The sequence below is a fragment of the Heptranchias perlo genome, chromosome 5 (assembly GCF_035084215.1).
Source record: "Heptranchias perlo isolate sHepPer1 chromosome 5, sHepPer1.hap1, whole genome shotgun sequence".
NCBI lineage: Eukaryota > Metazoa > Chordata > Chondrichthyes > Hexanchiformes > Hexanchidae > Heptranchias > Heptranchias perlo.
The window spans coordinates 14,831,236-14,846,896 of record NC_090329.1 but is presented as its reverse complement, the minus strand read 5'-3'; the positions used below and the strand labels follow the sequence as shown (position 1 = coordinate 14,846,896).

Below are 15,661 nucleotides of genomic sequence, written 5' to 3'. Positions count from 1 at the left end.
CAGTGTCATAATTTTTTAGTAATTTTTTTGTCAATAATTACAATGTAAAATTGGAATTCCAACCAGAAATGCAATGTTAGAAAGTCAATGCTTACCTATCATGACAAAGGCCTCCTGGAACTAGGTTGCCACTGTACAGCCGCCCCCCCCCATCCCATTACCCAATGAATGGTGTGTTTTTTTTTTAAATGTGACCGAAGCTGAAAATCTCCTGCTCCTCTGCTACCTTTTAGCCCCTTTGCAGCCTCCTGCCTTCAAAAAAAAAATGGTACTTGTCATGCGTCCTCTGATCTAACTCTGTCCTCCCTCTGGTCTCTCAAGTCTCAACTCCCACATCCCACTCTCTCCAGCCCCACTGACTAGCACCATCTCGCTCCCTGCTATGCCTACAGCCCATATTCTTGCCCCTTCTGAGCCTCTTGCCCCTATCTTGCATTTTGAGAGCCCCTTCCTAGCCTTAGTTAGGAATCAACTATTGAAGGGGCAGGATTCCCTAAAGGACTTCTACACCAGTTTAAATAACAGCAGTCCCCCCAAATTTATGGGGAAGCCCTTGAAGGAATCCCACCTCTGCAGTTCAAAAGTCAGTCCCTGGTTAGAGCTAGGGACAGGCTTTTGAACTACAGTTAATACCCTTAAAGACTTCCCCGCAACTTTAAAAACCAATCCAACTGGGAGGGGAATTAAAGGCTCCAAGCACACGTTGCTTCTGTCCCTGCCCCCTCCCTCCCACACTAAACACCTACCCCTCAACTCTTCCCAACTCTCACCCCAAGCAACTGTTCCTTCATCAAGCACTTTCCTTCTCCATCCTAACGCGTCCCATTGCAAGCACCACAAGCACTCATTCATTCCCGTCTTTTCACTTTCCCTCTCCCTACTACCAGCTTTGGGCCTTGACTGAATCCTCTCGCTGACTGTCACCCCATGATCGTCACCAGAAAATGCGGACTGTGCTCTGGGATCCTCCTCCACCTGTGGCTTCTAGTCCAAAGGCACCTATGACTCACTGGCCAGAACAGTCTCCTGCCTGGTACATCGCAGGCACTACTATCAAATGCTGCCATTTGTCATCTACCACCCCAAAAGACAGGGGTAGAAACAGGAGGTGGGAGAGGGAGAACAGAAGAATTTTTTTTTAAAAAGGAAAAGATGACCAAAAAAAAAATCAGAAGAGGTGGGGTGGGGGTGAGTGAGAGCCGGATAGACAGTGACAGCAAAAACAACAGAAAGAGACAAGTGGAAAAGGAGAAAAAGCAGAAGGTTGACAGAAAGGTTGAAGTGAGAATGTGTGCTATCATTTAGAATCATAGAAAGGTTACAGCACGAAAGGAGGCCATTCGGCCCATCGAGTCTGAATATGCACGAGCAATCCAGCTAGTCCCACTGTCTCAAGGGCACTTACCACTTACCGGGGCAACGTTGCAGAAGCTCCACTAAAAAGTTGTGTGCATATATAAGTTCTGTCTTCTAGGTAGTATTACAGGTAAGTTTTATTAAAATTTAATATTTATTTCTACTTCTCTGGGCTGCTGTATTGTGTGCAGTTTTATTTTAAATTCAAGTTTTATTTAAGTTTTGATTCTCTTCTGATGAAAGGCACCTCCAGGGCCATCCTACACTTCTCATTTAAACTGATTGGCCCTCTACTGCTTTTTTAAAAATTTGGTTCATGGGATATGGGCGTCGCTGGCAAGGCCAGCATTTATTGCCCATCCCAAATTACCCTTGAGAAGGTGGTGGTGAGCCGCCTTCTTGAACCGCTGCAGTCCGTATGGTGAAGGTTCTCTCACAGTGCTGTTAGGAAGGGAGTTCCAGGATTTTGACCCAGTGACGATGAAGGAGCAGCGATATATTTCCAAGTCGGGATGGTGTGTGACTTGGAGGGGATCGTGCAGGTGGTGTTGTTCCCATGTGCCTGCTGCCCTTGTCCTTCTATGATGTGGAGATGCCGGTGATGGACTGGGGTTGACAATTGTAAACAATTTTACAACACCAAGTTATAGTCCAGCAATTTTATTTGAAATTCACAAGCTTTCGGAGGCTTCCTCCTTCCTCAGGTGAATGCTGTGGAAAATGACTTGTCCTTCAAGGTGGTAGAGGTTTGGGGGGTGCTGTTGAAGAAGCCTTGGCAAATTGCTGCAGTGCATCCTGTGGATGGTATACACTGCAGCCACAGTGCGCCGGTGGTGAAGGGAGTGAAAGTTTAGGGTGGTGGATGGGGTGCCAATCAAGCGGGCTGCTTTGTCCTGGATGGTGTTGAGCTTCTTGAGTGTTGGAGCTGCACTCATCCAGGCAAGTGGAGAGTATTCCCTCACACTCCTGACTTGTGCCTTGTAGATGGTAGAAAGGCTTTGGGGAGTCAGGACGTGAGTCACTCGCCGCAGAATACCCAGCCTCTGACCTACTCTTGTAGCCACAGTATTTATACGGCTGGTCCAGTTAAGTTACTGGCTGCTTGCTTCCAACTGTCTCCAGATCTTCCTCTCCTCCCTCCCCCACTTCCCAACTGCCCAATGTCCTGTCACTGAACCTACTGCCCGGCCCACCCCCCTACAATTTCTCTTCCTGGTTTGTCTGTCTTCACTTTTCTGAGGCCCTCCATCACCCACAGACTTACTGCATCCTCCACTGGGCCTGCACTTAAATCTTTACTGGCTTTGGCCTGCTGTCTTCCTTCCCTGGATTTACTGCTTCCGATCCCTGGCCAGCTCCCAAATCTTCACAATTTCCCAGCAATGAGCTAGGAAACCAGCATTTCAGTTTTCAAAGCACCGTGAAAATATCTGTTGACTTAAATATCTGAGGGGCTGTAGGGAAGATGAGGGATGATCTCTACAAAAAGCTTCGGGGCGACAGGAATTTTAGGTGAGAAGCAGGAAGTTTCAAACTTCCTGAGACATGAGGAAGATGAGGCAGCAAAGGGAGAACGGAGAAGGTTACATCGTTGGGGGCAGGGGTGGGAGGGGGAGGTAGGAGCAAGGAAAGAGGTAAAGGTAACAGGAAGGGGAGGACGAGGCAAAAACAGGGAGGGGGAGCAAGAGATGCAGCCTGCAGTCTTCTACACCTCCCTTCCCAGAATAACACCCACCACCTCCCATCCATAAGGGAAAAGGAGAGAAGCAGAAGAGAACAAAGTAAGACGCAGAAAGGGAGAAAGAAGCATCAACACAAAGAGAAAATGATATATAGAAGAGAGGCATATAATGCCTAAAGGTAACACTCCTGCCTGCTATTCAGTCCTGCCACTATTGGTGATGCTATGGCAAGAGTCATCTAGACTTGCCTTTAGCCCATTACAACAAACACAGCTAAAACTCATGCCATTTGCTATTAAATCTCAAATTACTCAACAACTTAAAAGCTCTGGCCTCTTCAGTGATCTTCTTCACAGCCTGCTTTGTGATCACCAGTATAGTTTTTAGTATGACTATTCCACTAGTAATCTTCATGCCCATGTTATTCAAATCTGGGACTGTGCTCTTGAACACTGGTGAATCATCGGTTATTGCCTTGAGCAGACTCTGCACTTCCAAGCAAGTTGCCATTAAATAACCTCCCATTAAAGCTACTTTTATGACTGTCTCAAATTAGCTCCGTTTCAAATTGCTCTATCTGTGCTCTAGTTGATAGCTCTCCTCTCACTTTTTCCAATCAATTCAAAGTTCCCCAGGGCTTCATCATAGAATCATAGAAAGGTTACAGCATGGAAGAAGGCCATTCGGCCCGAGTCCGTGCCGGCTCTATGCAAGAGCAAACCAGCTAGTCTCACTCCCCTGCCCTATCCCCATAGCCCTGCAAATATTTTCCTTAATCTTCTCTCCCACCATGTTCCTTGTTTACATCAATCATCTTCTCTACTTATTGATCACCTCTTTAGTCATCTGCTGATGATTTTACTCTCTCATAAATTGCTTTCAGACAACATACTGTTAATGCACACAATCTTCATTTGTCTCCTAGTGCAGTGACTGAATCAGTACATCTTGGTCTCTTCCATGCCCTTCGAGGGGCATTGAAAATCTAATTTCTTCAAAGACAGTTTTGTGAGGTCTCTTGCAGGTGCAACCAACAGCTACCACGACTTATCTTTAACGCCTTTGCTATAGATGCCATCTGTTCTACTGTCTGACTTCAAATAGAACTCCCAGATCTCCTGCATTTCTAAAGCTGCCTCCAAGACACTTGGTTTCCTCTTTTGTGCCAAAACTTTTCTTCCCCCGCCCCCCTCGATTCAGTCTTTCAGATGACATTTGGAAGCAAGGCCCATCTACCAGCTGAGGTGGAGGTAAAAGATCCCACAGCACTGTTCATAGAGCAGGGAGTTCTACCGGTGTCCTGGGCAACATTCTTCTATCAAACATTACCAAAGGCACAAATTAACTAGTCATTTATCTCATTTTCTGTTTGTGGAAAGTTGCTGTGTGCATGTTAGAAGCCAGGTTTGCATGTATAACGACAATACTTCAGTAATTCATTAGAAGCGCTTTGCGTTGTCCCGAGGACGTGATAAAGCACCATATAAATGCAAATTCTTTCTTTCTATCTAACTCAGAGTAAGAGAAAAAGTAGAGGCAAATTACAGAGGACAGCAATAAAAAAACCAAAAAGTTTTGCAACTATGTTAATAGTAAAAAGGGTCAAAGAACAAGTGGGTCTGTTAAACAATACATTGGGTAAAATTATCACAGATTATTAGGATATGGCAGATGTATTGAATGGATTCTTCGCATCAAGTTTCATAAAGGAGAACTGTCAACAAATCCAGTCATGTAAAAAAGGCTAAAGGATCCATAACATATAGAGAAGTAAGTAAAGAAAGAACTTGCATTTGAATTTATATGAAGAATTAAATGCTCGCAAAGCTCCTGTGCCAGATGAGATACATCCTAGAATCCTCAAGAAATGAAATTAGGTAATTAGTGATGCTTTGGTTGAGTTTTTTCCCCCCCAGAGTCCATAAGTAATGATGTTACAAGTTCAAGGTCTTGCCTTAGATATTCTCTCGGGTACAGTAATGCCAGTCACTTCTGTAAGTGGTCTGAGCATCTTGCGTTTGGGTGTATGCCCATACTGCCCAAATTCTAACTATTCAACAGCATAAGCCAGGGGTGTGGCAATAGCATCCCCATGATCTGAATTGGATAATTGCATCTTTTGCACGTGTGTTCCTCAATCTATCCGAAGGTGGACCGAGCAACAGCTGGTGAGAAAAGGCTAGAGACTGATCATTTCGTTTCTTTATTTCACAACACGTGAACATACAGTGCAACAGTTATGATCGGATTCACTTACTTCAAATCAGTGCAATTTATCTTTGCATAACAATACAAAATAACAAACATACTACGTTTCCCCATATCAATGGGTTGCCTTGCTTGACAAACAAAATAATTTCTAACCACTCCCCCGCATTTCAACCTCACTGCCTTTGCTGGGCTTGACTGCCCTTAGAACTTTATGTTTAAAAAACCTCACTGACCTTGCAGCTTTACAGGAGCAAAGAGATTTTGGTGTCTACGTGCACAAAAGCTACAGGTAAAAAAAGTAATCAAAAAGGATGTGGATGCCAGGTCAATTGAAGTTTTAAAGACCAAGATCGATAGATTTTTGTTAGCCAAGAGTATCAAGGGGTATGGAATGGAGTAGAGGTACAGATCAGCGATGATCTGATTGATTGGTGGAACAGGCTCGAGGGGCTGAATGGCCTACTCCTGTTCCTATGTCTTTTCTGGACCTGACTGACAGCCTGTGCCTGCTTATTTTTATATCTCCCTATTCACAGCCGGAAAAGAAGCTGGGACTTCCCAACATAATAGGTGAAGCATTTATGGATTACTGGGACTCGCTAATAAATTGCTTGTCTATGAGGAAGCAACATCAAAGCTAGCCGATGAGCATTTTAACCACCTTTTATTTTTGTGTCTTTTTAAAAAAAATCTGGTGTGAAAACATTATGTTTTGAACAGCAACAATGTTTAAAAATAACACATTTCCAAATCTTTTTCTGGAAAAATAAATCTCAAAATGTGACAAATGACTGGATGATGATAAATGTAGTCCTGGTCCACAAAACGAGTAAGGCATGAACCTGGTCAATACAGTCTAGTTAGCCTAATCTCTACAGTAGGGAAAGTGTTTCAGGACATTACGCAGGATGCTGTAAGTGAACAGTTAAAAGTTCAGTCAACATGGTTTTAGATGCAACGATACAGGTGTAGTGGTTATGGTGCTCTACCAGCAAACCAAAGGTCATGAGAGCAAATGAATTCAATAATCTGGTGATTTTTAGGATAGCACCAGAAAAATAACCAGGAAAGTCCAACTGTTCACTAATGTCCATCAGGAAAAAGCGCCTGCCACCCCTAGCCAGTCTGGCCTACACGTGACTCCAGTCTCGCACTACGTAGTTGACTCTTAGTACCCTCTGACGTAGTCTCGTACGCCAATCAGTTGTGAAAAATCAAAAAGTTCTATAATAAGGAAAAAAACAACTGTACTGACCTATTGGCAATGAGCCAGGCATCATGGTAGACTTAGGAAAAGTCAGCTCAGTCAACCCTGCAAAGTCCTTTGCACTTGGAAGGAGTCATTATAGTGCCATTAAGTGGTACCTACTCACCAATAACCTGCTCATTGATGCTCAGTTCGAGTTTCGCCAGAACCACTCGCTCCAGATCTCTTCACAGCATTGATCCAGACATGGACACGAGTTGAATGCCAGAGGAGAGGGGAGGGTAGCTGCCCTCAACATCAAGGCAACATGCAACTGAGAATGGCACCAAAGATACCTAATAAAACTAATGTCAATGGGGGTTAAAGGAAAACCCTTTAGCGGCTGGAGTCATATTGACACAAAGAAAGATTGTCCTAGTTGTCAGAAGCCAATTATCACAGCCACAGAACATCGCCGTGGGAGTTCCTCAAAGAAGTGTCCATGGCCTAACCACCTTCAGCTGCTTCATCAATGGCCTTCTCTCCACCGTAGGGTCAGAAGTTCTCTGGAGTTTAGATGAATGAGAGGTGATCTCATTGAAACTTATAAAATTCTTAGAGGGCTGTTTGCTGACGATTTCTACAGTATTCACAGCTCCATTCACAACTCCTCCAATAATGAAGCTGAGCATTCCAGCCTACAACAGGACTTGGACAAGATCCAGACTTGGGCTGACGAGTGGCAAGTAACATTTGTGCCACACAAGTACCAGGTAATGATCATCTACCACCGTAAAAAAGTTCAAACATCTCCCCGACCTTCAATGGCACCACCACTGCTGAGCCCTATCACCATCAACATCTTGGGGCTCATAAGTGACCAGAAGCTTAACTAGTAGTCATATCAGCACCATGGCTATAGGGCAAAAGCTTGGTACTCTGTAACAAGTAGCTCACCTTCTGACTCCTCAAAATCACTCAAGCTTCTACAAGACTTAAGTTAAGAGTGATGATGTGGAGATGCCGGTGATGGACTGGGGTGTACAAATGTAAGGAATCTTACAACACCAGGTTATAGTCCAACAGGTTTATTTGAAAATCACAAGCTTTCGGAGGCTTTCTCCTTCGTCAGGTGAGTGCCACTCACCTGACGAAGGAGAAAGCCTCCGAAAGCTTGTGATTTTTAAATAAAACTGTTGGACTATAACCTGGTGTTGTAAGATTCCTTACAAGTTAAGAGTGAGATGGAACACTCATCACTCATCTGGATGAGTACAGCCCCTACATTAAAGAAACTTGACACCATTCAGGACAAAGCAGTTCACCTAATTGTCGCCACTGTCACTGGACTCAATATCTACCTTCCATTGCCGAAGCACTATAGCCATAGTATGCACTATCTACAGATTACACTGTCACTCAATAAACTTACTTTGACTGTCTATGTGACCTCTACCACCGAGAAGGACAAGTGAAACAATACCATGGGAACGCCATTATCTCCAAATTCCCCTCCAAATCACACCATCCTGACTTTGACCTATGTTCCCATTCCTTCATTACTGGCTCAAAATTCTGAAACTCCCTATCAAACACCATTGTGGGAGCACCATCATCTCAATTGACAGCAGTGGTCCAAGAAGACCACCTATCGCCACCTTCTCATGGTAACTAGGACGGGAAATGAATGTAGCCTTGCTAGTATTGCCCACATCCCAAAAACAAATTAACTTACTGTACAACAGTGGCAATTTTCAAAACAAAATTGTCACATGACTACAGTCCTCTGATTCTCCAGAATTTATTTTTTCAGCTCTCCTTCCAGCTGATATTTTAATTAAAACTGGAATAATTCTTCAAACAAAAATATGCACTTATAATTAAAAAGGGAAAAAAACTTCAGTCATGCAGGAGGGAAAAGATGACACGAAATAGGATAAATAATTCTGCCATGACTTGTACCTAGTTGGTAGGATTAATATGATCATAGTATCATAGTATGTTCCAGCACAGAAGGAGGCCATTCGGCCCATTGTGCCTGTGCGGGGTCTTTGAAAGACCGATCCAATTAAGAGCATAAAAACATAAGAAATTGGAGTACGCCATACGTCCCCTCGAGCCTGCTGTGCCATTCAATAAGATCATGGCTGATCTTCTGCCTCAACTCCATTTTCCCACCTGATCCCATATACAACGACTGAGCATCCACAGCCCTCTGGGTTAGAGAATTCCTAAGATTCACAACCCACTGAGTGAAGAAATTTTTCCTCATCTCGGTCCTAAATGGCCGAACCCTTATCTTGAGACTATGACCTCTAGTTCTAGACTCTCCAGCCAGGGGAAACAGCCTCTCAACATCTACCCTCTCAAGCCCTCTAAGAATTTTATAAGTTTCAATGAGATCACCTCTCATTCTTCTAAACTCCAGAGAACATAGGCCCATTCTATCAATCTCTCCTCATACGACAACCCTCTCATCCCAGGAATCAATCTAGTGAACCTTCGTTGCAAGGCCTCTAAGACAGGTATATCCTTCCTCAGGTAAGGAGACCAAAACTGTACACAGTACTTCAGGTGTGGTCTCACCAAAGCTCTATATAACTGCAGCAAGACCTCCTTACTCATCCTCCAACCCCATTGCAATAAAGGCTAACATACCATTTGCCTTCCTAATTGCTTGCTGTACCTACATGTTAACTTTCTGTGATTCCCCCTTATCTACCCTGCTAGTTATACCTTCAAAAAACTCTAATAGATTTGTCAAACATGGTTTTATGAAAGGGAAATCGTGTTGACTCTGCCTAATCATATGATTTTCTAAGTGCCCTGTTACTATGTCCTTAATAGATTCTAGCATTTTCCTACTACCGATGTCAGGCTAACTGGCCTATTGTTCCGTTTTCTTTGTGTGATTATCTGATCAATGGTTGAGATAATTTTTTTGAAAACGCTTAATGCTACATTAATCTAGCCAGTTGAAATAGGGCTTAGACCCTTGCACTTTATAATGGAATTTTTCTTATGCCTGAAAGTTTGAGACCCTGAAAATAACTTCAGTAAAATAATTAAAGGGCTGGATAGTGTCCCTAATGATAGATTATTCCAGTTTAACAGATCGGGGAGGACCAGGGAGCAAGAGTTTAAACTATGTAAGAGTAGGAATAGACTGGATGTTAGGCGGTTCTTTCTTTCCCCGAGACAGTAGTGAGCCTTTGGAAAGTGTTGCCGGCTGATGTGGTGTGTGCTGACTCTCTCTATGCCTTCAAGAGGGAGCTGGCCTGGTTCTTGACTGGGCAGAGATTGCATCATATAGAAGATAACACTTGGTCCATGAGCTTGCCTGGGCAGGTTTCGATCGCCTGAGGGGGTTGGAGCGGAATTTTTCAGACTATTTTTTCCGTTAAGAGATTACGTGGCTGTAGGGATGGGTGGGAGGGAAGAAGTGCCTAGTCGTGATGCTCCAACCATCATGGTGTGGGGCAGGCTTGATGGACCAGCTGGTTTCTTTCTGCCCGTCAATTTTGTATGTCCGTAAATGGTACTAACATAGATATTCTTAACTGTTTTCTTCGGCTGAAAACAGACTTTTTTAAAATTCCAATTTCTATCAACTTAAATGCATAGAACATACGTAAATTCCAAAAAGAATAATGTTTCATAGATACTCACCCTTAGTATGACCGAATTCAAAGTGTAAATTAATTTTCTTTTTATCACAAATAGTTGTGAGATTTGAGCATTAACATCAAACACTAAAAATAGCAAATCATCAAAGAGGGTTCAGGCTTGCTGCCTTTGGAAAACAAGCAGCTTTAAGGTCGGCTAATTAAGTTTTCAAGATTATTTGGAAGAGGATTCATAAAAGATGATGCAGACAAAATTGTTCAGTATAGTGGTTTCAAATAGCAGGCAACACAATTAAAGAAACAATTAGGAAGTTACAAGAAAGAAGGAAAGTCAGACAGACTTCTGTTTAATTTATTACAAAAGGTAAATGGACTTGTAAAACAGACGTACCACTGGCCATTGCAGTGAACGATATAAATAGGTACAAGAGCTAAGTGCATGTGTTTCTGGAGAAAGACGAGGCCAAGGTGAAAAAGAGACAGGTTTGCTGGGTTGAATGACCTTTTTCTATTACTAAAAGTTCTGGTGTTCTTAGTGTATTCATGCATGTATTTTTACATGGGATTATGGGTGTAAGAACCACATACAGAGCAACCGAGGTCCAGATTCACCAGGAACTCAATTTATTAGATAATCCAATCACATACATTTTACTTTTTACTTCCGTAGACTATTCCAATGCTCTCCTAGCCGGCCTTCCACCTTGCACCCTCTGTAAACTCATCCAAAACTCTGCTGCTCGTATTCTAACATGCACCAAGTCCCATTCACCCACCCTACATCGGCTCCCAGTCCGGCAATGTCTCGATTTTAAAATCCTCATTCTTGTTTTCAAATCCCTTCATGGTCTCGCCCCTTCCTATCTCTGTAACTTCCTCCAGCCCTACAACCCTCCGAGATCTCTGCGCTCCTCCAATTCCGGCCTTTTGCGCATCCCCGATTTTCATTGCTCAACCATTGGCCACCGTGCCTCCAGCTGCCCAGGCCCTAAGCTCTGGAATTCCCTCCTTAAACCTATCCCTCTACCTTTCCTCCTTTATGACGCTCCTTAAAACCTACCTTTGACCAACCTGTTCTAATATCTCCTTATGTGGCTCGGTGTCAAATTTTGTTTGATAACGTTCCCGTGAAGCGCCTTGAGACGTTTTACTACGTTAAAGGCGCTATATAAATGCAAGTTGTTGTTGTAGTAGAAAACTAATATACTCTCTCTAATATCACTGACTAATGCAGAGATCTTGCCACTAATATCAATGTGATAAAGTAACATTGAGTTCTAGGCCCACAAAAGGCTGGACATATTGCACCTTCCCTCCCTTTTGCCAGAAATGTGCCCTGCTCCAATTTCCTTATAATTAACTGGATAACTCCTTGTGAAAGTAGATAGCCAGTCTGTGTTCTTACAAAGCAATAAACAATGCAGATAGACATTCTGCTGTCAGTACACATGTAACAGTGGCAATCTGTGATTTGTGTTTAGTATGGACTTTACAAATAAGCTGGCTGTCTTGAGAAATTAGAGAGCATAGAATAAATATATCAAGAGGTGAACAGCCTCCCACTTACATCTGAAGTGAGATCTTTGAGGTCATAAAACTTGCTTTTGAATATATTATTGCAGTTCAACAGTTTTAAAAGAGATTATTTCATAGGAGACACAATTCCAGAATGTAGGTTTAGGCAGCTGAAGGCATGGACCCCAAAGGTAAGGCAAAGGGAGAAAGGAGTTGCCAGAGTCAGAGGGACAGAGGGTTTGAGAGGGGAGGGGAAGCGGGGTTGTAGGGATGTAAGAGATGAGCAAGGCCATGAAGGGATTTAAATACAAGAATAAGAACCTTAAATTTGATACAGTGGGGGGGCCAGGAACCACTGTTGGTCAGCAAGGACCAGGGTTACAGGTAAGCGGAACTTGTAAGGGAAAGGATTTAGACAGCACAGTTTTGGATGAACTGAAGTTTACAGATGTTCGATGATGGGAGACAAGCCAGGAGAACGTTGGAACAGTTGAGCCTGGAAGTGACAAAGGCATGGATAGGGGTTTCAAAGGCGGATGGGCTAAGGTAGGGACTGAGGTGGTCGACATTACAAAGGTGAAAGTAGGCAATCTTTGTGATGGTGAGGATATGGGGTCAAAAGCTCAGCTCAGGGTCGAACAGGATGGCGAGGTTGCATATAGTCTGGTTCAACATGAGACAGTGGTTGGGAGTGGGGAGTCCGTGGCAAGTTTACAGAGTTTGTGGCAGAGTCTGAAGATGAAGGCTTTGGTCTTTCCAATGTTTAGCTGGAAGAAACTGTAGCGCATTCAAGACTGGATGTTGAACGAACAATCTGACAGCACAGAGGGAGTGAAGGGGTAGAGTTGGTATCACGTGAAAGCCGACTCATGTCTGTTGTTGGAAATATGCTATTATTAATGCTACCAAGGGTTGTTAATCCTTCTTAATAATAACTTCTATAATGATTCGGGCCCGAGTGTGACCGAACATACAAACTTTATTATAGACACAAGAACGGCGTTCTAATGCAGTTATACCAAACAAGTATTTATATAGCAACGTTCTAATAGTTATATTGAATAAACAAGGATGGTACAACCTGTCCCTAGGAAGTTTCAAGCTGATCAGGCCTGGTATCGTAGGGTGTGTGGGCCTCCATCGCCCCAGAAGCTGCTTCTAACTTTTGTGGGGCAGTGCCTCAGTTTATATATCTTTCTGAAGCATATTTACTTCTGGTAGCTTAATGACATTAGTTCCGTGATGTCATCTGTCCTGGACATCTCCCCCAAGGGCGTCCATTGTTCCAGACATCTTTATCCATTCTATGGTGTTAACTATTGTCCATTTTATCTATCTATCTTATGGGGGAAGGACATGCCCTTATCTTTCTAGTCTCACAGATGTAAGAAATACGATTTCTAGACCAAATCATTGCCATGTAAAGCTTTAGGTGCTGGGCTAAAAAGCGAAGCGCAGACCTTGCGTGTGAGAGAATACGAAGGGAGACAACATTCCACAGGGAACGATTATCTGACATCAGGCAAAGTGATTGGGAATATTGCAGAGACAATGTAAACCGTGAAACAGACATATTGGGCTCGATTTTCAGACCTCCGAACCGGCAGGTTCGTGGCGGGGGGGGGGGGGGCTCCGAAAATCGGGGATTCCCGGGGCGGGTCTGGAGCCCGGCTCCAACCCGTCCATGTCCGGGTTCCCCAGTGATGAGCGCGCAGCCCCCGCATGCGGGACTCCCGCTGGCAATTAAAGCCGGCGGGATGCCACTTAAACTAATTAAGTAGATACTTCAGGTCGTTAGCAGACCTGATTGACATGATATTTTAGGAGGAGTGGGATTTTCAACTCAACTGAGACTGTTTCCTGCACTGGGGGAAACACTCCCAGTTGAAATGGACGTGTTGCAGCCACCAGCCTGTGGCAGCTGCAAAGGTCCATTTGACAGGTCGGGGGGGGGGAACCATCACTTATTGCAGGAAGCCACTCTGTCACTTTGGACAAAGTTTGGCCTCCACCACCCTCCTCCTAACAATAAAATTCACAAACTTGGAACCTCAACCCCGGTGTGCAGACACATTTACCTACCTTGCGGACCCCCTCAAACGTACATCTTCCGGATGGGGGCTACCATAGCTACGGTCATGACCTCCTCGGAGGACAAACAGCATCACCAGCCTCGCCGGCCATGCCGTCCATCTCTGACACGTGGAGCTCCACAACATGGTGCTGTGACACATCCACCTGCACAGCAGGAGGGAGGGCAACCGCAGAGAGAGAGATGTGTCACAGAAGGCACTACCCTCACCACAGGGTCTACAGATGGAGGCTCAGCTTCCTGGACCTCTCTGAGCAGCGGTGCATACGGAGGCTCAGAGTCACTCGACATGTAGTCGTGGACATCTGAAGCCTCCTTCATGCCGAGCTGCTCCCAGCTGGCTCGATTACCATCTTCTTACCTGTCGCTGTCAAAGTCACCACTGCCCTCAACAACTTCTCCTCCGCATCCTTCCAGGGTGCCACCGGGGACATCACCGACGTCTCTCAGTCGTCTGCACAAAAGAGCCCTGCAAATACACCTACATCCACACTGCAGTGACATAATGGGTAGCATCAGTTATGGGTCTTCATAGTGATCCTCAGGAAAGGGCATTATTGCACAAACCAGACAAGATTTGCAAAGACAGTGGCAGTAGTGGTGACAATATAATATGTAATGTGAGTTGATCAGAAATCAAATATAAGTAAAAACCATGACAAACCCTCAAAATACCCTTGTGCATCCCCTTCATGCTCACGACACATTTGCCTTACACTTCCTACTGCACATGTGTGATGCATGCCCCGTGGCTGCAGCACTGGTAGTGGCAGGTTGAGTGAGGCTGGCCGTGAAAGAAATGCATGAGAGGGTGAGTATGAGATAGAGCCATGAGATTGTATGAGGATTGGGTTGAGTGGTAGTGGTGGGATGAGTACTGGCGAGGTGAGCAAGTGCAGGTAAGATGAGGATGAGCTTTGAGTGGGCGTGAGGGGTGATGTGATAAGAGTAGTGTTGGCAGTGCAGAAGGAGATGTGGGGTGGGGGCGGTGATGTGGCAGACGGGAGTGTAGGGGAATGAGTAAGTGTACTCACTTCGGCTGACCTACTTAGGTCATTGAGGCGCATCCTACACTGTATGCAGGTGCGCGATATGTTGGTGGTGCTGGTGAGCTCCTCTGCCACCTCAAGCCAGGCCTCCGTGGTGGCAGAGGCAGGCCGCTTCCTCCCGCCCGCCGGGGAGAAGATCTCTGTCCTTCCCCTCCTCCTTACCCCATCCAGTAAGACCTGGAGTGAGGCATCATGGAACTAATGTCATTAAACTACGAGAAGCAAGTATGCTTCAGAAAATCATATAAACTGAGGTACTGCCCCACAAAAGTTAGAAGCAGCTTCTGGGGCGACAGAGGCCCACATACCCTACGACACCAGGCCTGATCAGCTTGAAACTTCCTAGGGACAGGTTGTACCATCCTTGTTTATTCGATATAACTGTATTAGAATGCTGTTATATAAATACTTGTTGTTTGGTAAAACTGCATTAGAACGCTGTTCTTGTGTCTATAATAAAGTTTGTATGTTCGGTCACACTCAAGCCAGAGGAAGGGAAGCCATTGTTGGAGATGCACTGGCTATGACCAGATAGGCAAGAGTGGAACCAAGCGAGGACAGTCCCACTGAGCCAAACGGCAGAGAGGCATTGGAGAAGGATGGTATGGCCTACCGTGTCAAAGGCTGCACAATAATGCACCATGGTCACAGTCACAGTCACCGTCACCCATTAAATAACGTAGGTACGAGATATTGAAGTCCTAGCAAAATAACTTTTAGGTCTCAACACACATTACCAAAAACGTATATACTTTTAGTAGCAGACAGGAAAAGGTTTACTAGTAACAGTTATAATTAAATAGTAAAATTTGCTAGCTCTGAAAATATTTTATCCCTGTAAATTTTTACATGGTGTTTTTTCCTTAATGTAAACTTTACTGGTTTATCTGCTAAAAGGCTAAAATGATATGCACAGTAATCCGCAAGAAATTGTATCAACTCAC

General features: G+C 44.3%; 1 protein-coding gene across 1 annotated transcript in view; it reads right to left on the bottom strand.

The window, feature by feature from the left end:
• lmbrd1 (LMBR1 domain containing 1) overlaps positions 1-15,661 on the bottom strand; it is a 212,174-nt gene that overhangs the window by 28,418 nt on the left and 168,095 nt on the right. The window lies entirely within an intron of this gene.